Below are 25,570 nucleotides of genomic sequence, written 5' to 3'. Positions count from 1 at the left end.
GCGGCATGTGGGATCTTCCCGGACCGGGGCACGAACCCGTGTCCCCTGCATCGGCAGGCGGACTCCCAACCACTGCGCCACCAGGGAAGCCCGAAAAGCACTTTTAACTTTAAATGTTAATTGCATGTTCATTAGGAGCAGCCGCGGGCCAGGTGATATGCCTCGTTCTTTGCTGACTTTATCCCTTCAAACCTCATGACAGCCTGTGAAGTATGTGCTGCTATCAATTTCCACTTTACAGATGAGGAAACTGAGGCGGGGAGGGTGGAAATGCCAACCCTGGGTCATGGCACTGTCGGGCATTGCCAGGATCCATGTCCAGTTGTGTCTGCCTGACTTCAGAGTCTGATCTCTGTGTCGGGTTGACTGAGCAGAACCCTAGACTTCCTAGGCAGGGTAAGAAAGCAAATACTCTCAGTATTTATTCAGTATTTATTTAATGGAATCAGTAAGACACTGATTTTCTATAAAAATTCTATCCTGAAATTGAGTCACTTATTTTCTTCCACTGGTCCAAATAGTCACAGTTCTTTTTTTTTTTTTTTCTTCATTCTTAAAACTTCTTCTAATTTTTAATTTAATTTTTACTTTATATTGGAGTATAGTTGATTTGCAATATTGTATTAGTTTCAGGTATACAGCAAAGTGGTTCAGTTATACATATATCTACTCTTTTTCAGATTCTTTTCCCATATAGGTCATTACAGACTATTGAGTGGAGTTCACTGTGCTATATATAGCAGGTCCTTGTTGATTATTTTATATATAGTAGTGTGTATCTGTTAATCCAGAACTCCTAATTTACCCCTCCCCCCAACCTTTCCCCTTTGGTAACCGCAAGTTTGTTTTCTATGTCTGTGAGTCTGTTTCTGTTTTATAAATAAGTTCATTTGTATCATCTTTTTAGATTCCACATATAAGTGATATCATATATTTGTCTTTCTCTGTCTGATTTACTTCACTTAGTATATAATCACTAGGTCCATCCCATGTTGCTGCAAATGGCATTACTTCATTTTTATGGCTGAGTAGTATTCCCTTGTATATATGTCCCACATCTTCTTTATACATTCCTCTGTCGATGGACATTTAGGTTGCTTCCACGTCTTGGGTATTGTAAATAGTGCTGCAGTGAACATTGGGGGTGCATGTATCTGTTCAAATTATAGTTTTCTCCTGATACATGCCAGGAGTGGGATTGCTGGATCACAATACAGTATTGATATTTCTAGTTTTTTCAGGAACCTCCATACTTTTCTCCATAGTGGTTGTACCAATTTACATTCCCACAAACAGTTCAGAGGGTTCCCTTTTCTCCACACCCTCTCTAGCATTTATTGTTTGCAGACATTTTGATGATGGCCATTCTGACCAGTGTGAGGTGATACCTCATAGTGGTTTTGCTTTGCATTTCTTTAATAATTAGCAATGTTGAGATCTTTTCATGTGCTTTTTGGCCATCTCTATGTCTTCTTTGGATAAATGTCTACTTAGGTCTTCTGCCCATTTTTCGATTGGATTTGTTTGTTTGTTTTTGCAGTACGCGGGCCTCTCACTGTTGTGGCCTCTCCCGTTGCAGAGCACAGGCTCTGGACGTGCAGGCTCAGCGGCCATGGCTCACGGGCCCAGCCGCTCCGCGCCATGTGCGATGTTCCCCGACCGGGGCACGAACCCGTGTCCCCTGCATCGGCAGGCGGACTCCCACCCACTGCGCCACCAGGGAAGCCCTGTTTGTTTGTTTTGATATTGAGCTGTACAAGCTATTTGTATATTTTGGAAATTAATCAGTTGTCGGTCACCTCATTTGCAAATATTTTCTCCCATTCTGTGGGTTGTCTTTTCCTTTTGTTTATGGTTTCCTTTGCTGTACAAAGGCTTTTAAGTTTGATTAGGTTCCATTTGTTTATTGTTGTTTTTATTTTCATTACTCTAGGAGGTGGATCCTAAAAGATATTGCTGTGATTTATGTCAAAGAGTGTTCTTCCTATGTTTTCCTCTAAGAGTTTTATAGTAACCAGTCTTACATTTAGGTCTTTAATCCATTTTTAGTTTATTTTTGTGTATGATGCTACAGAGTGTTCTAATTTCATTCTTTTACATGTCCAGTTTTCCCAGCACCACTTATTGAAGAGACTGTCTTTTCTCCATTGTATATCCTTGCCTCCTTTATCATAGATTAGTTGACCATAGGTACGTGGGTTTATTTCTGGGCTTTCCATCCTGTTCCATTGGTCTATATTTCTGTTTTTGTGCCAGTACCATACTGTCTTCTGTTTTGTTTTGTTTTTCAATTTTATTTATTTTTTATACAACAGATTCTTATTAGTTATCCATTTTATACATTATTAGTGTATACATGTCAATCCCAATATCCCAATTCATCACAGCACCACCACCACCCCGCTTTCCCCCCTTGGTGTCCATACATTTGTTCTCTGTATCTGTGTCTCCATTTCTGCCTTGCAAACCAGTTCATCTGTACCATTTTTCTGTATTCCACATATGTACATTAATATATGATATTTGTTTTTCTCTGACTTACTTCACTCTGTATGACAGTCTCTAGGTCCATCCACGTATCTACAAATGACCCAATTTCATTCCTTTTTATGGCTGAGTAATATTCCATTGTATATATGTACCACATCTTTTTTTTTTTTTTTTTTTTTTTTTTTTTGGCTATGTTAGGTCTTCATTGCTGTGCACAGGCTTCATCTAGTTGTGTTGAGTGGGGCTACTCTTTTATTGCCGTGTGCAGGCTTCTCATTGTGGTGGCTTCTCTTGTTGCAGAGCACGGGCTGTAGGCATGTGGGTTTCAGTAGTTGTGGTCCCTGGGCTCTAGAGCGCAGGCTCAGTAGCTGCGGTGCACAGGCTTAGTTGCTTAGTGGCATGTGGATCTTCCCAGACCAGGGCTTGAACCCTGTGTCCCCTGCATTGGCAGGCAGATTCTTAACCACTGCGCCACCAGGGAAACCCTATCACACCTACTTTATCCATTCATCTGTCAGTGGGCATTTAGGTTGCTTCCATGACCTGGCTATTGTAAATAGAGCTGCAACGAACAGTTTGGTACATGACTCTTTTTGAATTATGCTTTTCTCTGGGTATATGCCCAATAGTGGGATTGCTGTGTCGTATGGTAGTTCTATTTTTAGTTTTTTAAGGAACCTCCATACTGTTCTCCATAGTGGCTGTATCAATTTACATTCCCACCAACAGTACAAGAGGGTTCCCTTTTCTCTGCACCCTCTCCAGCATTTTTGTTTGTAGATTTTTTGATGATGGCCATTCTGTAGATTTTTTGATGATGGCCATTCTGACTGGTGTGAGGTGATACCTCATTGTAGTTTTGATTTGCATTTCTCTAATAATTAGTGATGTTGAGCAGCTTTTCATGTGTCTCTTGGCCATCTGTATGTTTTCTTTGGAGAAACGTCTGTTTAGGTCTTCTGCCCATTTTTGGATTGGGTTGTTTGTTTTTTTAATATTGAGCTGCATGAGCTGTTTATATATTTTGGAGATTAATCCTTTGTCCATTGATGCGTTTGCAAATATTTTCTCCCATTCTGAGTGTTGTCTTTTCGTCTTGTTTTTGGTTTCCTTTGCTGTGCAAAAGCTTTTAAGTTTCATTAGGTCCCATCTGTTTATTTTTGTTTTTATTACCATTACCCTAGGAGGTGGGTCAAAAGAAATCTTGCTGTGATTTATGTCACAGTGTTCCTGTGTTTTCCTCTAAGAGTTTTATAGTGTCCAGTCTTACATTTAGGTCTTTAATCCATTTTGAGTTTATTTTTGTGTATGATGTTATGGAGTGTTCTAGTTTCATTCTTTTACATGTCCAGTTTTCCCAGCACCACTTATTGAAGAGGCTGTCTTTTCTCCATTGTATCCTTGCCTCTTTTGCCATAGATTAGTTGACCATAGGTGTGTGGGTTTTTCTCTGGGCTTTCTATCCTGTTCCATTGATCTATATTTTCTGTTTTTGTGCCAGTACCATATTGTCTTGATTACGGTAGCTTTGTCATATAGTCTGAAGTCAGGGATCAGATTCCTCCAGCTCTGTTTCTTTCCCTAGAGAGTGCTTTGGCTATTTGGGGTCTTTTGTGTCTCCATACAAATTTTAAGATTTTTTGTTCTAGTTCTGTAAAAAATGCCATTGGTAATTTGATAGAGATAGCATTGAATCTGTAGATTGCTTTGGGTAGAATAGTCATTTTCACAATGTTGATTCTTCCAATACAAGAACATGGTATATCTCTCCATCTGTTTGTGTCATCTTTGATTTCTTTCATCAGTGTCTTACAGTTTTCTGAGTACAGGTCTTTTACCTACTTAGGTAGGTTTATTCCTAGGTATTTTATTCTTTTTGTTGCAATGGTAAATGGGATTGTTTCCTTAATTTCACTTTCTGGTCTTTCATTGTTAGTGTATAGGAATGCAAGAGATTTCTGTGCATTAATTTTGTATCCTGCAACTTTACCAAATTCATTGATTAGCTCTAGTAGTTTTCTTGTGGCATCTTCAGGATTACCTATGTTTAGTATCATGTCATCTGCAAACAGTGACAGTTTTTTTCTTTTCCAATTTGGATTCCTTTTATTTCTTTTTCTTCCCTGATTGCCATGGCTAGGACTTCCAAAACTATGTTGAATAATAGTGGTGAGAGTGGATATCCTTGTCTTGTTCCTGATCTTAGAGGAAGTGCTTTCAGTTTTTCACCATTGAGAATGATGTTTGCTGTGGGTTTGTCATATATGGCCTTTATTATGCTGAGGTAGGTTCCCTCTGTGCCCACTTTCTGGAGAGTTTTTATCATAAATGTGTGATGAATTTTGTCAAAAGCTTTTTCTGCATCTATTGACATGATCACATGGTTTTTCTTCTTCAATTTGTTAATATGGTGTATCACATTGATTGATTTGCTGATATTGAAGAATCCTTGCATCCCTGGGATAAATCCCACTTGGTCATGGTATATGATCCCTTCAGTGTGTTGTTGAATTCTGTTTGCTAGTATTTTGTTGAGGATTTTTGCATCTATATTTATCAGTGATATTGGTCTGTAATTTTCTTTTTTTGTAGTATCTTTTTCTGGTTTTGGTATCAGGGTGATGGTGGCCTGGTGGAATGAGTTTGGGAACGTTCCTTCCTCTGCAATTTTTAGGAAGCGTTTGAGAAGGATGGGTGTTAGCTCTTCTCTAAATGTTTGATAGAATTCACTTGTGAAGCCATCTGGTCCTGGACTTTTGTTTGTTGGAAGAGTTTTAATCACAGTTCCAATTTCATTACTTGTGATTGGTCTGTTCATATTTTCTGTTTCTTCCTGGTTCAGTCTTGGAAGGTTATACCTTTCTAAGAATTTGTCCATTTCTTCCAGGTTGTTCATTTTATTGGCCCAGTGTTGCTTGTAGTAGTCTCTTATGGTGCTTTGTATTTCTGTGGTGTCCATTGTAACTTCTCCTTTTTCATTTCTAATTTTATTGATTTGAGTCCTCTCCCTCTTTTTCTTGATGAGTCTGGCTAAAGTTTTACCAGTTTTGTTTATCTTCTCAAAGAACCAGCTTTTAGTTTTGTTGATCTTTGCTATTGTTTTCTTTGTTTCTATTTCATTTATTTCTGCTCTGATCTTTATGATTTCTTTCCTTCTACTAACTTTGGGTTTTGTTTGTTCTTCTTTCTCTAGTTCCTTTAGGTGTAAGGTTAGATTGTTTGAGATTTTTCTTATTTCTTGTGGTAGGATTGTATTGCTATAAACTTCCCTCTTAGAACTGCTTTTGCTGCATCACATAGGTTTTGGGTTTTGTTTAATTTTATTTTTTATAAGCAGGGTCTTATTAGTTATCTATTTTATACATATTAGTATATATATGTCAGTCCCAATCTCCCAATTCATCCCACCACCACCCCCAGCTTTGCCCCCTTGGTGTCCATACGTTTCCATCCCAAAGGTTTTGGATCATCGTGTTTTCGTTGTCATTTGTCTCTAGGTAATTTTTGGTTTCCTCTTTGACTCCTTCAGTGATCTCTTGATTATTTAGTAACGTATTGTTTAGCCTCCATGTGTTTGTGTTTTTTACATTTTTTTCCCCTGCAATTTATTTCTAATCTCATAGTGTTGTGGTCAGAAAAGATGCTTGATATGATTTCAATTTTCATAAATTTATCAAGGCTTGATTTGTGACCCAAGATGTGATCTATCCTGGAGAATGTTCCATGTGCATTTGATAAGAAAGTGTAATCTGCTGTTTTCGAATGGAATGTCCTATAAATATCAATTAAATCTGTCTATTGTGTCATTTAAAGCTTGTGTTTCCTTATTAGTTTTCTGTTTGGATGATCTGTCCATTGGTGTAAGTGAGGTGTTAAAGTCCCCCACTATTATTGTGTTACTTTTTATTTGCTCTATTATAGCTATTAGCATTTTCCTTATGTACTGAGGTGCTCCTATGTTGGGAGCATATATATTTATAATTGTTATATCTTCTTCTTGGATTGATCCCTTGATCATTATGTAGTGTCCTTCCTTGTCTCTTGTAACATTCCTTATTTTAAAGTCTATTTTATCTGATATGAGTATTGCTACTCCAGCTTTCTTTTGATTTCCATTTGCATGGAATATATTTTTCCATCCCCTCACTGTCAGTCTGTATGTGTCCCTAGATCTGAAGTGGGTCTCTTGTAGACAGCATATATATGGGTCTTGCTTTTGTATCCATTCATCAAGCCTGTGTCATTTGGTTGGAGCATTTAATCTATACACATTTAAGGTAATTATAGATATGTATGCTCCTATTACCATTTTCTTAATTGTTTTGGGTTTGTTTTTGTAGGTCCTTTTCTTCTCTTGTGTTTCCCACTTAGAGAAGTTCCTTTAGCATTTGTTGTAGAGCTGGTTTGGTGGTGCTGAATTCTCTTGCCTGTAAAGCTTTTGATTTCTCCATCGAATCTGAATGAGATCCTTGCCGGGTAGAGTAATCTTAGTTGTAGGTTTTTCCCTTTCCTCACTTTAAATATATCATGCCACTCCCTTCTGGCTTGTAGAGTTTCTGCTGAGAGAAATCAGCTGTTAACCTTATGGGAATTCCCTTGTATATTATTTGTCGTTTTTCCCTTGTTGCTTTTAATAATTTTTCTTTGTCTTTAATTTTTGTCAATTTTGTTACAATGTGTCTCAGCCTGTTTCTCTGTGGATTTATCCTGCCTGGGACTCTCTGCACTTCTTGGACTTGGGTGGCTATTTCCTTTCCCATGTTAGGGAAGTTTTCTACTATAATCTCTTCAAATATTTTCTCGGGTCCTTCCTCTCTCTCTTCTCCTTCTGGGACCCCTATAATGGGAATGTTGGTGCATTTAATGTTGTCCCATAGGTCTCTTAGGCTGTCTTCATTTCTTTTCATTCTTTTTTCTTTATTCTGTTCCATGGCAGTGAATTCCACCATTCTGTCTTCTAGGTCACTTATCCATTCTTCTGCCTCAGTTTTTCTGCTATTGATTCCTTCTAGTGTATTTTTCATTTCAGTTATTGTATTGTTCATCTCTGTTTGTTTGTTCTTTAATTCTTTTAGGTGTTTGTTCTTTAATTATTCTAGGTCTTTGTTAAACATTTCTTGCATCTTCTCGATCTTTGCCTCCATTCTTTTTCTGAGGTCCTGGATCATCTTCAGTATCATTATTCTGAATGCTTTTTCTGGAAGGTTACCTATCTTCACTTCATTTAGTTGTTTTTCTGGGGTTTTAGCTCCTTCATCTGGTACATAGTCCTCTGCCTTTTCATTTTGTCTATGTTCTCATTTTTTCTATGTTTCTGTGAATGTGGTTTTCATTCCACAGGCTGCAGGACTGTAGTTCTTGTTGCTTCTGCTGTCTGCCCTCTGGTGGATGAGGCTATCTAAGAGGCTTGTGCAATCTTCCTGATGGGAGGTACTGAGTACCATACTATTTTGATTACTGTAGCCTTGTAGTAGAGTCTGAAGGCAGGGAGCTTGATTCCTCCAGCTCCGCTTTTCTTTCTCAGGATTGCTTTGGCTGTTCAGGGCCTTTTGTGTTTCCATACAAATTTTTAAATTTTTTGTTTCTAATTCTGTGGAAAATGCCATTTGTAATTTAATAGGGATTGCATTGAATCTGTAGATTGTCTTCAATGGTATAGTCATGGTAACAATATTGATTCTTCCAATCCAAGAACATGGTATATCTTTCCATCTGTTTGTGTCGTCTTTAATTTCTTTCATCAGTGTCTTATAGTTTTCAGAGTACAGGTCTTTTGCCTCCTTAGGTATTATTCCTAGGTATTTTATTCTTTATGATGTGATGGTAAATGGGATTGTTTCCTTAATTTCTCTTTGTGATCTTTTGTTGTATAGAAATGCAAGAAACTTCTGTGTATTAATTTTGTATTCTGTGTATTAATTTTGTATCCTGCACCTTCACTGAACTCATTGATGAGCTGTAGTAGTTTTCTGGTATCATCTTTAGGATTTTCTACAGATAGTATCCTGTCATCTGTAAACAGCAGAGTCACTGTTCTTTTAAAAAAATCATCAAGACTTTTCCCAATTCTTGCTTCACTTTTCTTTAATGGATTCCTCAATCAATCCAGCCCAGGGGGACCTTTGCCATGTTCCCTATACTGAATAATAAAAAAGGTCACTGAACAGGAGTTCAGTTTCAGGAATTCCACGGATCATGAGTCCACATGATACTCCTTAGGTTGCTGGAAGCAGGGTTGTTTGCTACATCTCACAGAGATGTTTTAGCACCATGTAGGTGGCACTTGGGCTGGCCCACCCATCACTCTGTTCCTGGATCCATCCGTGTGCCATGGACAAGAGCTGCTGAAGGTTCCTCTTTTCACCATACAGTCCAGCAGCACAAAGGGGCAGAAGACTCGGTTTCTGGTCCCAGCTTTGCCACTTCCTGGGAGTGGGTGGATGGGTTAACATCTCTGGGCCTCAGTGTTGCCATCTGAAAATCAGAACGTGGTATCAGATGATCGCAAGGGTATTTTCCGACTCTGAAGCTCTGTGTTCCAAGGGCTCTAGGGCTGTAAAATCACTCTGCACCTCTACAAACAGAAGGACATGCCCACCTCTGATGCCATTAACTTGAGGGTCTTATTCATCTGTGGACTCCTGGTCCAAATCCACGATGTCGTGTATGGCTCCATTATGTGTATTTGTATATATGTCCCCAGAAGTGACTGAGAAGCAGCCCAGGTTCTTAAGTTTCTCACTAAACAGCTGTGAATTGAGACATGCTTGTCCCTGTAGCACTCAATGATGGCCTTCCTGTGGCACTTTCATTATCCTCCCAAATGGGCCATTCTTGAACGAGGGAAAAGGTAGTAAAGCAGCTGAGACAGACAAAAACTCTTAGTCTTAGTATTTGAAAGGCATTAACACGTTGGCACAAAGCTAATCACTCTTTTCTGAGTCCCGCAAGTACTGGGCACGGAGTGCCTGGCACTTGGGACACAGAGATACCCAGGCCCTGTCCTAATAGCCTTGGAGGAGGGAAATAAGTTGAACTCACATTGTTCACGGCGCTATAACCATAATTGGGATGGAGCAGCTTGAGACAAAGGGGTCTGGGTGAAGGTGGTGAAAACGGCTCTTTTGGGGCCCCAGGTCTGTGGCTGCAGGGGAGGAGGGCTTTGAGGCCCTGTCTCAGAGCTGGCTCCACCTCCCCTCCTAGCGAAAGACCAGCCTTGCCCTCGCCAGGAAACACACACCATGCAGACATGAAAGCCTAAGAGAATGTACCCTTTGAACAATAGGGAAATGGGATATTGTTGAAACATGCTACTTGATTAAGAAATAAACTGACCTCTGGGGGTGTCTCCTAATCCACAGTTCACTGACTCTGAAATTCCATGCACACTGTACAGTCTGTTAATACTTATTAATAGCTAATCTCTCTGTAGCCTCCAGTTTGCTTAACAAACAGCTGCCAATCCAAGTTGCCTCCAATTGCTTCTGTCTCTGACGTCAGTGAGATATTGAATCGCCGTGAGCCAGGCGTTTTGCATAGATAACAAATGTGTTGGATGTTAACTGCAGAACCTGTTCATGTAAAAGTGACGGCTGGGGCTTCCCTGGTGGCGCAGTGGTTGAGAGTCCGCCTGCCGATGCAGGGGACGCGGGTTCGTGCCCCGGTCCGGGAAGATCCCACATGCCGTGGAGCGGCTAGGCCCGTGAGCCATGGCCGCTGAGCCTGTGCTCCCTAATGGGAGAGGCCACAACAGTGAGAGGCCCGCGTCCCCCAAAAAAAAAAAAAAAAAAAAAAAAAAAGTGACGGCTGATCAGCAGTTTTCAAAATGGGACACAGGATCACCAACCTTGGAATCGGCCTAGTAGAATCATCCTGGGGCAGCCATCAAGGGCAGGTACCTAGAACAACCAGACCCACTGAGTCAGAATTTCTCCAGGTGGCGTCTAGGAATCCATATTTCACCAAGCACCCACTCTTACATAAAGAGTGACATGTGCTGTTAGGCTACGGGAGAGGCAGGGTAATGTGCTCACTATACTGTCGGCCACTTTGAAAGCTACCCTCTAATATTTTTAGTGATGAAGAGAAGTGCTAAGTGCTTTCCTTGTAAGCTCTCACTGAATCCTCTAAACAACCTTGAGGAGGAAACACGATTGTTGTCCCCATTTTACAGATGGGGTTACTAAGACCTGAGGAGGCCAAGCGATGGGGGTAAAATACGAGCGGTAGAACATTCTGGTGAGTCTAGGAAGAGAATCAGCAAGAACCAGTGAAGTCAGTCGGTCCCAAGGAGGGAGAGACCAGAAGGAGAAGCTGGGGGGTCATAACCTTCTGCCTCAGAAGAGCATCACCCTCTGGGAGGCCCACGTGGGTGGGGTGCCGTCGGCCACCTTGGCTGGGAGAGGGGTGAGCCGTTGGAGGCTGCACAGTGGAACTCCCCCCCCCACCCCCGCCTCCTGCCAGCAGTGACTTCCAAGGGTCCCAACGCATCAGTCAGCAGTGCACATTCCACCTGCCCTCCGACTTCTGCTTTCCCAGGAAACCCAGCCTCCCGAGCACGTGGGAGGCACATCCCTTCCCTGCCATTGTCCCTGTTCCGGGCCACCATTCATCGGACACCGGTCCAGCTTGGCAGCAGCATCCCCATCCCTGCACACACACACACCCCGCACCCTGCCCAGGCCTCCGGAAGCCTGAACAGCTGATCTGAGATGGAAATGAGCCCCTGCAGCCACACCTGGTCAGGCTGAAAGGGAGCCCTTGGCACCAGGCCCCTCGAGTGATTCTCCTCCTGCTTCCTGGCCTCACCATTCGGGTGGAAAGTGCCAGTTCCCACCCCCCCCACCCCCCACGTCAAAGGCTACCGCAGGCACCCTGAGCCCATTTCCACCCGGCACCAAGCACCCCAGCTGCTTGTCTCTTGGCCTCCGGCCTCTGGGCTGATACTGAGCTCTTGCATTTGCAGCTGCAGGATCTTTGCCAGAAACCCTCCATGGGGAGATGGGCTGGGGCTGCAGATTGAGGCACCAGGAAGCCCATGCGGCCTCATCAGCCCTTTTGTGGCCTTTAAAAATCCCTGTCACCCCCAAGTCATTCATTCCTGCAGGCACGCATCCATTCGTTCATTCAACAAAGCTCTGAGTGTTAGTATGTGCCAGGCACCGAGGATATGAGGATGAACACACAGTAAAAAGTACCTGCCCTCTTGGAGTCTACATTCTAGAAGGGAGAGACATGCAAAATAAATAGATTGTAATGAGAGTGTTAGAAGGAGGTATTACCAAGAAGAGTGGGTGGGCAGAGCTGAGGTCCCAGGGCTGTCTCTTAGTAACCACTGCTGATCGTGAGCTATCCTAATTGCATCCTGAACTTCTGCAGTCTGGCTTGTTCCACCTCTTTCCCACCCTCAACTGCTTACGGTTTGGTTAACTGAGCAGGGCAGCTGGGTGGGAGGCAGTGGTGGGCACGGCTCAGAACAGCCCTTTCCAAGAGGGCACCTCGTTACTAGTCCCACTGTCCAGTGCCTGGGTGAGGGCACCAACTGGTGGCCCCCGTGCAAATCCAGCCCAAACAAGTTAAAAAAATTTTTAAACAAACACCACTAAAAAAATTATTTTTTGTAGCTAACATTTGAGAATGCAGATGACACATAAAATCGGGTTTTCTGGCTTCTCTTGAGAATTTGAAACATCCCAAAAGACCAAGGTCCCCATTCCCTCACGACAACACGAGCAAGATTTAAGTGGCATCTCCCACCTTCAGTGGCTCAGGGACTCCCTGCTGGCTCCAGAGGGCATTGGAGTTTGTGACCCTAACCCAGGTCACCAAATTTAAACCGATACAAAAGAAGTACCTTAACCCTCTGCTTGCTTGGTTCTGCCCTCAAAGTACCCAAGGTTAAAACGCAGCTCAGAGCCTTAGCTCACCTGTGGCCTTGTCAGCTGAGCCTGGCTCAGGGGCTGCATCCAGAGGCCAGCTCTGGGTCCTCCATCACCCAGGGTCTCCTGCACCACTGCCTCACCTTCGAGGGCTCAAAATGCTTCCCATCCATTGCACCCTTTCCTTCTTTTTGCTTTGGAAAGGTAGGAAAAGCTCCTGTAGAGATTCAGTCCTTATTATTAAACAGGTGATTCCCTAGTGGCAAGTTGAAATCCTAAGAAACCAATTTCCTGAGGCAAGAATATACAATGAGAAAAAGACAGCCTCTTCAGCAAGTGGTGCTGGGAAAGTTGGACGGCTGCATGTAAATCAATGAAGTTAGAACACACCGTGCACAAAAATAAACTGACTTAAAGACTTAAACATAAGACATGAGACCATAAAACTCCTAGCAGAGAACACAGGCAAAACATGCTGACATAAATCGTACCGATGTTTTCTTAGTCTCAAGGCAAAAGAAGTAAAAGCAAAAATAAACAAATGGGACCTAATCAAACTTACAAGCTTTTGCACAGCAAAGGAAACCATAAACAAAGAGACAACCTACAGAAAGGGAGAAAATATTTGCCAACGATGTGACCAAGGCCTTCATTTCCAAAATATACAAACAGCTCATACAACTCAACAACAAAAGAACAAACAGCCCAATCCAAAAATGGGCAGAAGACCTAAAGAGACATTTCTCCAAGGAAGAAATACAGAGGGCCAATAGGCACACGAAAAGATGCTCAGCATTGCTAATTATTAGAGAAATGCAACTCAAAACTACAATGAGGTACCACCTCACACCAGTCAGAATGGTCATCATTAAAAAGTCTACAAGTAATAAATGCTGGAGAGGGTGTGGAGAAAAGGGAATCCTCATACACTGTTGGTGGAAATGTAAGTTGGTGCAGCCACTGTGGAAAACAGTATGGAGGTTCCTCAGAAAACTAAAAAAAAAACTAGCATATGATGTAGCAATCCCACTCCTGGGCATATATCCAGAGAAAACTATAATTCAAAAAGATAGGGCTTCCCTGGTGGCGCAGTGGTTGAGAGTCCACCTGCCAATGCAGGGGACACGGGTTTGTGCCCCAGTCCGGGAGGATCCCACATGCCGCCGAGTGGCTGGGCCCACGAGCCATGGCCACTGAACCTGCGTGTCCGGAGCCTGTGTTCCACAATGGGAGAGGGCACAACAGTGAGAGGCCCGTGTACCGCAAAAAAAAAAAAAAAAAAGATACATGCACCCCTATGTTCATAGTGGCACTATTCACAATAGTCAAGACATGGAAACAACCTACATGTCCACTGACAGATGAATGGATAAATAAGGTGTGGTACATATATGCAGCACAATGGAATACTATTCAGCCGTTAAAAAAGAATGAAATAATGCCATTTGCAGCAACATGGACGCAACTAGAGATTATCATACTAAGTGAAATAAGTCCGAAAGACGAATACCATATGGTATCACTTATATGTGGACTCTAAAATGTGACACAAATGAAAATATCTGTGAAACAGAATTACAGACGTAGAGAACAGACTGGTGGTTGCCAAGGGGGAGGGGGTTGGGGGAGGCACGGAATGATAATGTCAGTTAATGTGGAATCAATTCTTTCCTAAACCCTTTAAGTTTTGCAACAGGTTCAGACTAGATTCTTTCTTTAAAGGCTCAAAGTTTTTCTCCTTTCTTTTCTAAACATAAAAGGTTTTAAGCATTATAGAATTCCTAGTGGTTCTCTAAGGACTCAGCCAAAGACATTAGAAGTGTGGCCTTCTAGACCTTTGATCTCTGGCCCTACAAGATGGAAAGCCCCTAATTTCAAATCTGAAGATCAGGAAGGTGAAGTTTGCCCAAGATCATCCAAGGGTCATTGCTCAAGTCCACTCCATGATTTAGTTTATATAGCTGCTGGCATTGGAGCCTCTAAGACATGGTTCCCACCTGGGCAGCTTTCGAATCCCCAGGGAGCTGGCCACACCCAAAGCAATCACATCAGATCTCTGCGGTGGGCCCCAGCCTTCAGTATTTAAAGCTCCCCTGTGAGCTGCCAGGATGGAGACGCATGGCTCCAGCAGATGCCCTGGAGACGGTAACTCCCAGAGGGAGCTGCAGATCCTGGGGGGCTGCACAGTGCAGGGGCTCAGAGCACAGGCTGTCTGGATTCAAAACCCAACCCCAGTTCCTAGCTCCCTGATCTTGAGCAACTTATTCTCCCTGCGCCTCAGTTTCCTCATTCATAAGTTGGGAACACTAATGATACCTATCCCCTAGACCGTGAGGATTAAAAGTGGCTGGTACATAGTAAGTGCTCAAGAAATGGTAGCTAGTATAAACGTAGGCCTCTTTTTTGCTGTGGATGTGGTTTCTTCAGGAATTCCTCATGACTAGCCTTTCTCGTGAGAGTTTAGGAATTACTGGACCAGAAGGAAATATAATAGAATCATAGCAAACCAGATCCCCGGGTTTTCCTCTCCCTCCCCCAATTCTGAAATCAGCGAGATGATGGCAGTGTCCCCAGGATGCTCGAAGGGGTCTTGTATTAGGATTTGCAAGTGGAGAACCTGAGGCTGGACCCAAGCAGGCAATTGTTAATGACAGATTCTGCCAACCCCACTCTCCTGATGCCTTTACATTTACCTTTTTCTCTGGGTTTCCATTCCTCTGCATCTCCTCCACCCGGGACAGTAAAATGGACCAGCTGCTCCTCCTTCAGTTTGGGTCCTTGTGTCTGAAAGAAACTGTAAACACCGCAAAAGATGTTTTAATTTAAGGGAAACGTGCTTTCCTTCCTTTTAAGATGAAACATAGTGAAGTCTTAAAGACTTTTTCAAACAGTCCCTAAATTTGGTACTTCAGCTAATTACAGTTGCCTTTTTTAAATGTCCAAATTAAAAATAGACATCTAAGTGAGAACACAGGACACAGCCCAGAGCCTGTAGCCATGTTCACGGTTTCCTAGAATCAGCCTTCCTCTGACCTAATTTATACTTTTGGGAGATCAAAGGGAGGTGAGGGGAGTCGAGGTTGCAGCTGGAGGTAGACCTAGGAGTTGCCTGGCAGCAGATGACGAACTTGGCTCTGTGTTCTATAACTAAGAATAGCTTGAACTGGTGAAAGACGTTAGATTACAGTCCTTTCCTCATAGTGTAAAGATGTGGTTCTCAAAGTGTGGTCCTCGGACCAGCAGCGTCAGCATCACCTGGTGTAATGGGCTGAATGGTGCCCCACCCCCAGTATTCATATACTGGAGTCCCAACCCCCCAGTACCTCAACATAACCGTATTTGGAGATAGGGCCTTTAAAGAGGTGACTGAATTAAATCGAGGCCATTAGGGTGGGCCTAATCCAGTAAGACTGGTGTCCTTATAAGAGGAGGAAGAGGACTTCCCTTCGTGTTGCAGTGGTTAAGAATCCTCCTGCCAGTGCAGGGGACACGGGGACAAGCCCTGGTCCAGGGAACATCCCACATGCCACGGAGCAACTAAGGCCGTGCGCCACCACTACTGAGCCCGCGTGCTGCAACTACTGAAGCCCGCGCGTCTAGAGCCTGTGCTCCACAACGAGAAGCCACCGCAATGAGAAGCCCGCGCACCGCAACGAAGGGTAGCCCCCGCTCGCTGCAACTAGAGAAAGCCCGCACACAGCAACGAAGACCCAACACAGCCAAAAATTAAATAAATGTATTTTTTTAAAAAAAGGAAGAGACACCAGGGGTAAAGATGCACAGAGGGTTGACCGTGTGAAAAGGCAGCAAGAAGGCAGACGTACGCAAGCCAAGGAGAGAGACCGCAGAGGAAACCAACCCTTCGCACACCTCCAGGACTCTGAGAAAATCCGTTTCTGCTGCTTAAGCCACCGAGTCTGTAGTATTTTGTTATGGCAGCCCTAACAAACTGACAACCTGGGAACTTGCTAGAAATGCAGATTCTCAGGCCCAGTCCCAGACCTACTGAATTGGCAACTTGGGGTGGATCCAGCAAACTGCATTTTAACAAGTCCTCCAGGTGATTGCCGTGCAAGCTCAAAGTTGAGAACCATTCACATGAGGTATTATTGGTAATACCTGGCAGAGCCAGCCCAGAAAAAGATGACACGTGGTCGGAAGTACGGGCCGGTCTGCTGAATATAAACTTTCTTTTAGTAGGTTCTGGAGAAGTCCCACTGGGATCTTTAAGTGGGACGGTGTGTGAAAGTGCTCTGTGAATGCTGAAGGGCCCTGTGGACACAGGTGGTAGTGACGCGTGCTACTCGTCTCCCACGAAGAAAGAGACCCTCTGAATGTTCCAGCGTGGGCACACTGAATCCAAGAATCTCCCTCCTCGACTCAAATTTCTGAGTCCCTAACACTGCGTGTGTTTTCTGCCCCAAGCAATTGGAATGCTACTTCTTTCTGAGAACAAAAGCAAGGAGACTTAATCCCGTTTCCCCTTTTGTCCCTGCTACAAGGAAGCCCACCACCAAAGAAGATCCTCAATCACAGCCCTTTTAGTATATTTGTTGTTTCCTCTTTCAGTTTTATGCTACACATATGTCCTTTGTTATGGTCTCTTCAGATACCTTTGAGAAAGGAAAGAAGAGGGGAGAGAAAGGGAGTGAAAAAGGAAAGAGATTGATCTCAAGCTCAGATAATTATCAGAACCACAAGCCCTCTTTGTAAAACTGATACAGCCTGGTTGGAGAAGACAGATGTTTTCTTTCCGTGACGAGGGAGCAAGCTGTTCACCAAGGAAATGCTCTTCACTCCCTCCTCTTCCTGGATAGATGTCAAACTGATACTCGGGGAACCTGTTAGTTGCTGAAGAGTTGGGACCATTACAAAAGCTCCTGTGAACCCTGACTGGGGACAAGTGTGGAAGTGACATGACCAGTTCTGCATTTTCTTTAAGGTTAGAAATCACTGCTTACCTGATTACAATTTCTAACATGCAGTTGGTCCTAATAACAAAAATGGAGATATCTGCAACAGCCCAGGCCGCCATCCAAAATCTCTCCTGCCCCATCCGGGCCATGATGGTGAAGAATGCTTCTCTTCCCTCTGACCGGTCCAGGGCTCCCCTTAATCCAGGTTTCTTAAATCAAGATACAAGGGGTCCACAGATATAGCTCCCAGGGATCTGAGTTCTGAGAATTGTATTAATTTTATATTTTTATTTTGTAATCTTATTTGTATTTTGAAAAAACGTTAAAGCATTTCTGGGTTGTCAGGGCCACACCTAGCCCTGCCGTGTGAAATTATGGCACACGTGTTCAGATGGTCTTGGTAGTAACGTGTATCTCAATTTTTTTTTGTCTGGGGCTCATTAGAAATGGGCAGAGACAAAAAATATATAAACGATGCATTTGGACCAAGCAAAGGTCAAGTGATATTAGAGGGTGCTGGATTTTACAGTAACTAGAAATGAGAAAGCAGTGGGAAAGTTGAGCGGCACATACAGGAGGAATGCCACACTGCAAAGAGCCTATCCCGGCATAGACGGCAAGTACCCTGTACGTTTCTAGTAGGGCTTTGGTTCCAGTAAACATCATCGTCTGTCAGGTTAATGTTGTTCACTTGAATGTTTCCATTTGTTCTGGTCTTCTCTGCCTAGTTTTATATTTGTGCATATTTTAGTACCATTATACTTTAAATAAGTTAAATCAACACTAGCCTGAAATTGTTTTAAAATAAAAACAAAATATTTTGTTAAAAGAAAATCAACACTAGAGGCCTGGGTGAATTCCCTCCTCTGAGAAGGAATTGGGAATATGTCTCAGAACTGAGAATATGCCTATTCTCTTGATCTGTGCCCCAAAGCCCTCCTGAGGGAAATTGTGCTGCCTCCTTGCAGCAGGTGCACCGTTTGCCACCTAAACTGCCGTGGAGAAGGAGGAAATGGAAGAGAAAGAAACCACAACAGCACATTCCAAAGCCCCTTTGAGTTATTTTCTGTCTCTGCAATTGGATGTAAAACGACGCTGTGGTATCGTTTCCATTTTTCATGGCTCTGCGGTCCTGAGTGCAATATTTTCTGACGTGCTACCTCCCTGGGGATTCAAACGGCCAGAAAATTGCCTCCAACTGAAAAAAGCTGGGGGGAAAGAAGGAGGACCCCTTCTTTCTCTGCTCATTTAGCCATTTATTGCCTTCAATACTGTCCAGTAGTGATTCAAATGGACAAAATTGACGGGCCCTTTTTCCTTCCTAGTCCTGTTTCCTTTAGGACAGTTCTGGTTTGGGTTTGGTTTTTTAAGTGGCATGAATGCTCTTCTTAAGGTGATGAATATCTGTTCAGAAATCGCAAAAGTCAGAGTTTTACCATTCAAACTAAATATTAATTGAACTCCATGACCTAGGGCTGGCCTGCAACAAAATTATAGAGCTGGTGAAATTTGTCTTTGAGATTTCTGGACTTCTTTCTTGGATTTTTTTTTTTTCTTCTTTCATGAAGAACGCATAGGGACTTCCCTGGTGGCACAGTGGTTAAGAATCTGCCTGCCAATGCAGGGGACACAGGTTCAAGCCCTGGTCCGGGAAGATCCCACATGCCGTGAAGCAACTAAGCCCATGTGCCACAACTACTGAGCCTGCGCTCTAGAGCCCGCAAGCCACAACTACTGAAACCGCATGCCTAGTAGAGCCCGTGCACCGCAACAGGAGAAGCCACCGTAATGAGAAACTCGCGCACCGCAACAAAGAGTAGCCCCCGCTCGCCGCAACTAGAGAAAGCCCGCTCTCAGCAAGGAAGGCCCAACGCAGCCAAAGATTGATTGATTAATTTAAAAAAGAATGCATATATGTTAACTGCCTTCAGTGTACCATACCTTGTACAAATTCTGAACTACACTTGATCTTATTGTCTAAATGCCAACCCATACTTTTTATTTGATTTAATCAACACCCCTGCAGGGTAGGTGGCACTATTCCCATTTTGCAAATAATAGAACCAAGGCTTAAAAAGTTAAGGGTCTATATCATCTCACACCAGTCAGAATGGCCATCATCAAAAAGTCTAGAAACAGTAAATGCTGGAGAGGGTGCGGAGAAAAGGGAACCCTCTTGTACTGTTGGTGGGAATGTAAATTGATACAGCCACTATGGAGAACAGTATGGAGGTTCCTTAAAAAACTAAAAACAGTATTACCATACGACCCAGCAATCCCACTACTGGGCATATACCCTGAGAAAACCATAATTCAAAAAGAGTCATGTACCAAAATGTTCACTGCAGCTCTATTTACAATAGCCAGGACATGGAAGCAACCTACGTGTCCACTGACAGATGAATGGATAAAGAAGATGTGGCACATGTATACAATGGAATATTACTCAGCCATAAAAAGAAACGAAATTGAGCTATTTGTAATGAGGTGGATAGACCTAGAGTCTGTCATACAGAGTGAAGTAAGTCAGAAAGAGAAAGACATATACCATATGCTAACACATATATGTGGAATTTAAGGGGAAAAAATGTCATGAAGAACCTAGGGGTAAAACAGGAATAAAGACACAGACCTACTAGAGAATGGACTTGAGGATATGGGGAGGGGGAAGGGTAAGCCGTGACAAAGCGAGAGAGAGTCATGGACATATATACACTACCAAACGTAAGGTAGATAGCTAGTGGGAAGCAGCCGCATAGCACAGGGAGATCAGCTCGGTGTTCTGTGACGGCCTGGAGGAGTGGGATAGGGAGGGTGGGAGGGAGGGAGACGCAAGAGGGAGGAGATATGGGGACATATGTATATATATAACTGATTCATTTTGTTGTAAAGCAGAAACTAACACACCATTGTAAAGCAATTATACTCCAATTAAGATGTTAAAAAATTAAAAAATAAATACAATAAAATACATATGATACCAAAGTTAAACAGGAAAAGAGTAAATCACAACCTCATTAAACCTAGAACATGAGACACAGAGCAAAAATTTTTTTACAAAGCAGAAAGGCAAATAAATGAAATAGCAAATAGAAAAATAAGAAAAAAATCACTGAAACTGAATTGCTTTTTTTGAAAATATACACAAATTTAATAAACCTTGAGCTAGACTAAGAAACAAAGAGAAGACTTAAAATCAGAAATGAAGGAAGAGACATTAGAACTGACAACACAGAAATAAAAGGGATTATAAGAGATTTTGTGCCAACAAATTGGATAACCCAGAACAAATGGATGAGTTCCTAGAAATGTACAACAGGCCAAAATTAAATCATGAAGAAAGACAGCACCTAAACAGATCCATAACTAGTATGGAGATTGTATCAGTATCTAAAAACCTTCCCATAAATTAAGAAAACCCCAGGACCAGATGGTATCACTACTGAATTCTACAAAACATTCAAAGAAGAGTCCTTTGAATCAAGTCAGTTCTTCTCAAACTCTTCCAAAAACGTCATACTAGTCTAAGTGAGAGTTACATATAAAATAGTAGTTTCTAAAGTAGCTGATTACCAAGATCATTTGAGAATCTTTTAAAAGACAGAGATTATGAAATCTCTTCCCCAGAAGTTATGATTCAAGTCAAGGCCTTGATGTCAGTATTTTAAATATCTGACTCTGACGCAGAGTCCGGTTTTCATTGATGTGATCACCTCTTAAGAATGGTTGTCTCTTGCTAGGGGAATGGTGGTCAGGTGCTGACCATATGTGATACTTCAGGTCTTCTTCATCTTTCACCTTGTGGTCTTCACAACCTTTCCCCATTTTCAAGCTCTATTGAGATATATCTGGATTTACCTAAGAAGAGTCTTTCTGAAAATCCTCCTCCAAAATCACTACTGGGTTTAGGGATGGCTTCTTGGGGTATTTCTTAGACCTTTTTGTTGTCTATCATAGGAATTGACCCTGTTTCTCTAATCCATTGCTTTAGAAAAACTACAGCTCTTTCTTTTCATAACTATCTTTCTCTTGCAGTCTAAAGCCAAATAATATAGAATCTTCTCCTTCCCATACAGTAACTAAATAGGAATGAACACAGTTTTGAGTTTATTGTCTGTTTCCTTTTTAAGGGTTTTCACTAATAATAATAAGTAGAAAGCAAAGAATGAAACAGAGTTCACCAACATTTTAAGGTCAACTGTCCAAGTCGTCTTGGAAGTGTAACCGCTAAAACAATCTTCATTCCTCCCCTTTAACGTCAGGGGAGTTAGAGACAGTCAGGCAAGCCTTCTAGCTAATATTCTGTACTTTAGATCAATGTGTCACTACTCTTTAACCTCTTAGATCCCCTTTTTTATACTCATCTTTGATTTTACCGTAATTCACATAGGTGGGGGCAAGCAAATATGGCTCTGTGGGCCCTTGGCTTGAACCAGGGAAAAAGACAATTTATCTTAGCAAAAAACTAGAAGAATGATACAGGTGAACTTATTTGCAAAACAGAATAGAGACACAGATGTAGAGAAGGGAAGTATGGATACCAGGGTGGAAGGGGAGCTGGGATGAAGTGGGAGAGTGGGATTGACATATATACACTACTATGTATAAAATAGATAACTAATGAGAACCTACTGTATAGCACAGGGAACTCTGCTCAGTGCTCTCTGGTGACTTAAATGGGAAGGAAATCCAAAAAAGAGGGGATATATGTATACATATAGCTGATACACTTTTCTGTACAGCAGAAACTAATACAACATTGTAAAGCAAATATACTCCAATACAAATTAATTAAAAAAAAAAAAGTTAAGGGTCTTGCCCACACCTAGGTCTTCTGATTGCAGATCTTATCCACTTTTACTTAGTGCTCTAATACCCTTTCCTTACTCTTCTATGTAAAAATATTATCTTATATAATGTTACCCTCTCTTATACATTTATATTTTATAACAATTTGCTCAAAGGTATGGGCTGAAGGCTTCATTCCTGTATTAGTTCCCTAGGACTGCCATAACAAAGTATCATAAACTCAGTGGCTTAAAATAACAGGAGTTTATTCTCTTACAGCTCCAGAGGCTGGAAGTCTAAAATCAAGGTGTCAGCAGGGTCACGCGCTCTCTGACGGCTCCGCGCGTACACCCTTCCTTGTCCTCCCCTGCTTCTGGTTGTTGCTGGCAATCCTTGGCATCTCTTAGCTAGTAGATGCATCACTCCACCCTCTGCCTCTGCCATCACGTGGCCTTCTCTATGTGTGTCTCTGTATTCTCTCCTTATAACGACACTAGTCATTGGACTAGGACCCACCTTAACTCAGTATGACTTCAGTTTAATGAATCGTATCTGCAAATAAAAACCCTGTATTTCCAAATAAGGTCACATTCTGAGGTCCCCCATGAATTTTGGGGTATCACTATTACAGCCTCTATTAAAGAACGTTCTGACATCTATGAACAATTGGGAAATTTCTTTAGCTACAGAGGGGCCTTCCCCCTTTCCTATCAAGTTTCCCTGAAGAGATAATTAACTGATTCATTCATTCATTCAACAAATACTTAGTGACCGTCTACTATATGACTGGCACTATTGCAAGCACTGGAGCTACAGCCCTGGAAAGAGAAAGTTCACACTTCATGGTACTTGCATTCAACAGGGAGAAACTTTTGCCAGTGTGGTATGAAGGTGTGGCCGCAAAGGGCAGGAACTACAAGGCTTCATAATAGGCTCCAGAACTGGCTTGTCCTCACTTCTAACACATTCTGCTAGTCTGAGCAGGTCACAGCCAGCCGGAGTCAAGGGGCTAGAGAAATAGACTCGACTTCTTGAAGGGAAGAGTGACAGTGTAGGATTGTAAAGGGGAATGACCGTCGAGAGGGCAGTGACAACTCCTTCGAGATTTCCCCCAGTTGCTTGTGAGACTAAAGTAGCAAGAGAATCTCCTCTTTGCTCATGGAATTTTCACAACATTTGCACTCTGTCTCGGTTTGCTTCCTTCCCTTGAGTGTGGAAAGTTCCAGTGGTGGGAGCATCTACTTCAGAGAATTGCTGGGAAGATTAAAGATAATGTATTTAAATAACCTGAAGGTGTGAAGGTGCCTGACACAGAGTAGCTCCCCCAGCTGTCTGCTGTTGTCTCATACCAGCTCATGATCACCAACACCATCATCGTCGTGGGAACCATGAGAGAAGACAGACACAGAGCCCTAAAGCAGGATGTAATAACTTGTCTCCAGTGGCCCCCAGGATATCCCTCAGGTCCCCCATAAACTCATCAGTGTTCCTAACTTAAGCCCATCCCAATTGCCCTGTGCATATTCTAGAATGAATTGTACAGATTGTGGTTCAGAGTTGGAAACACAAGGCCAGCTTCTTGGGTCCCACCCAGGCCCTTGGCTCTACTGACTTGCCGGTGCAGGTGGCTTTAGGAGCGGGGGGATTTCACTGATCCCTCCACATTACCTACTCTAGACCACCCGCAGTCCAGCCTGGAGAGGGCAGCGGCTCTGTGGCTTTGGGTCCCTGTGAATCAAGTGGTCGCCCCACTTGAGAAAACCAGGCATGAAATAGGCGGGGCAATTGTGCTGTAAAGGACGCTCGGTGGGGAGGGTGTTTAGAGGAGGGAATGATTCTTCCACTTATGTGGCAGGGGAGTGTGTTGGGCCTTCATGGATTATCCAGTTTATACCCGCAGAAAGGGAGAGGGAAGAATCCCAGATAGGAGTGGCTGGGCCCAACAGGAAAAGAGTGAATCATTTGTTTCTTTGGAGCTTCCTTCAGTTCTAAAAGGGGGAGGAGGGCTTCCCTGGTGGCGCAGTGGTTGAGAGTCTGCCTGCCGATGCAGGGGACACGGGTTCGTGCCCCGGTCCGGGAGGATCCCACATGCCGCGGAGCGGCTGGGCCCGGGAGCCTGTGCTCCGCAACGGGAGAGGCCACAACAGTGAGAGGCCCGTGTACCGCAAAAATAATAATAAATAATAATAAAATGGGAGGAACGGGAATGAGGTGGGAAAAGTAGGTTGGTGCTGGACTCTGAAGGACCTCAGAAGACGAGTATGAGGACGGGGACCCCATTCATTCTGGGGTCAGGGATGCAGCCATGTCATCTGCAGCCCCAGAGTGGCTGTTCCATAGCCCTGGTGCCCCAGTCTCTCTATAACTTTAATCATAATATTAGTATCTTTGATATTTAAAAGAAGACCCATACATCTGAAACTAACACAACATTATAAATCAGCTATGCTACGATATAAAAGAAAAAATTAAATTAAAAAAAAAAGAGCACGTTACACATTCAGGAGGGTAGATGGAGTCATGGCATTAAGCCAAACAACAGTAGGGTGCCACCACTCCATTGAAAGTCTCTGAGTCTCTGGGGTTGGAGACCAGGATGGCAGTGCACCAGGCCAGTGTGGTCTCATGTTGCCTCTTCTAGGTAGACTGTGAGAACTAGTTCAGATTGGGAGTGAACGGCCTTTAGGGGAGAAACCTTTGCTCCTAGAATTCAGAGGAGCACACAGCTTTCCCCTTTGGCCCCTACTGAGGCCGCCAGCTCTCTGGCCTGGCGCCTCCTAGGCTGTGAGCCCTTTAGGAAAGGGTTATATCTCCTAGGGGTGCTGGGCAGAGTGCCTTGTACTTTATGAGGTCTGGACACATGTTTGAACGGATGGATCCGTGGATGAATATGGCAGAGGAAAAGCTCAAAGATAATAAATGTAAATACCCATATATTATGGTTCTAAGTGATATATAACCCAGACTTAAACTGCCTTTTGCACCAAAGCAAATGTATTTACTGATGCAACAAAAGCCCAGAAGCTGGGGGTCTGGTTTCAACATATGGAGCCAGGTATTCCGATGATGTCGCTGGGAATACATCCCCTTGTCTTTCTGCTCATCCCTCCTCTGTTCCCTTCATTCCCGGTCTAGTTCTCCCTGCATAGTGGTCCCTCCTCCCTGACCCCAAGCTCCAGGGTGCATTCTCTCAGCTCAGCGAGAGGAAAGGGAGCTGAGAATGAAGGAAAGCAGGTTCTCAGATGAAAATCAAGGCACTGGTACTGAGGAAGCAAAATGCAACAGGTGTCCACAGTGATAGGCTTGTAGAAAAACTGGATCCCCTTGCTTTGAAATAGATCAACAAATGCCAGAACTCCATGCTTTTCTTCCTGCTTTAATCAAGAAGACTGGAGGCCTAGACATCAGATTAGAGTGGAAAGTGGGCAGCTTTGGTTGCCAGGCAGACCTGAGTTTGAATACTGACTCTCTCGCTGTGTGATCTCTCTTAACATCTCT

General features: G+C 43.1%; 2 protein-coding genes across 12 annotated transcripts in view; one reads left to right on the top strand and one right to left on the bottom strand.

Moving 5' to 3' along the window:
- Positions 1-25,570, bottom strand: part of SLC41A2 (solute carrier family 41 member 2) — a 228,154-nt gene that overhangs the window by 7,318 nt on the left and 195,266 nt on the right. Inside the window, exon 15 of the mRNA XM_032646807.1 lies at positions 15,062-15,162. The gene's annotated coding sequence lies outside the window, so the exon portion shown is untranslated. The remainder of the gene's footprint in view (positions 1-15,061; positions 15,163-25,570) is intronic.
- Positions 1-25,570, top strand: part of CHST11 (carbohydrate sulfotransferase 11) — a 287,104-nt gene that overhangs the window by 255,416 nt on the left and 6,118 nt on the right. The window lies entirely within an intron of this gene.

Source organism: Phocoena sinus, chromosome 10 (assembly GCF_008692025.1).
Source record: "Phocoena sinus isolate mPhoSin1 chromosome 10, mPhoSin1.pri, whole genome shotgun sequence".
In the NCBI taxonomy this organism is placed as follows: Eukaryota; Metazoa; Chordata; class Mammalia; order Artiodactyla; family Phocoenidae; genus Phocoena; species Phocoena sinus.
Note: the sequence above shows the minus strand (reverse complement) of the source record. Positions and strands in the feature narration are given on the sequence as shown.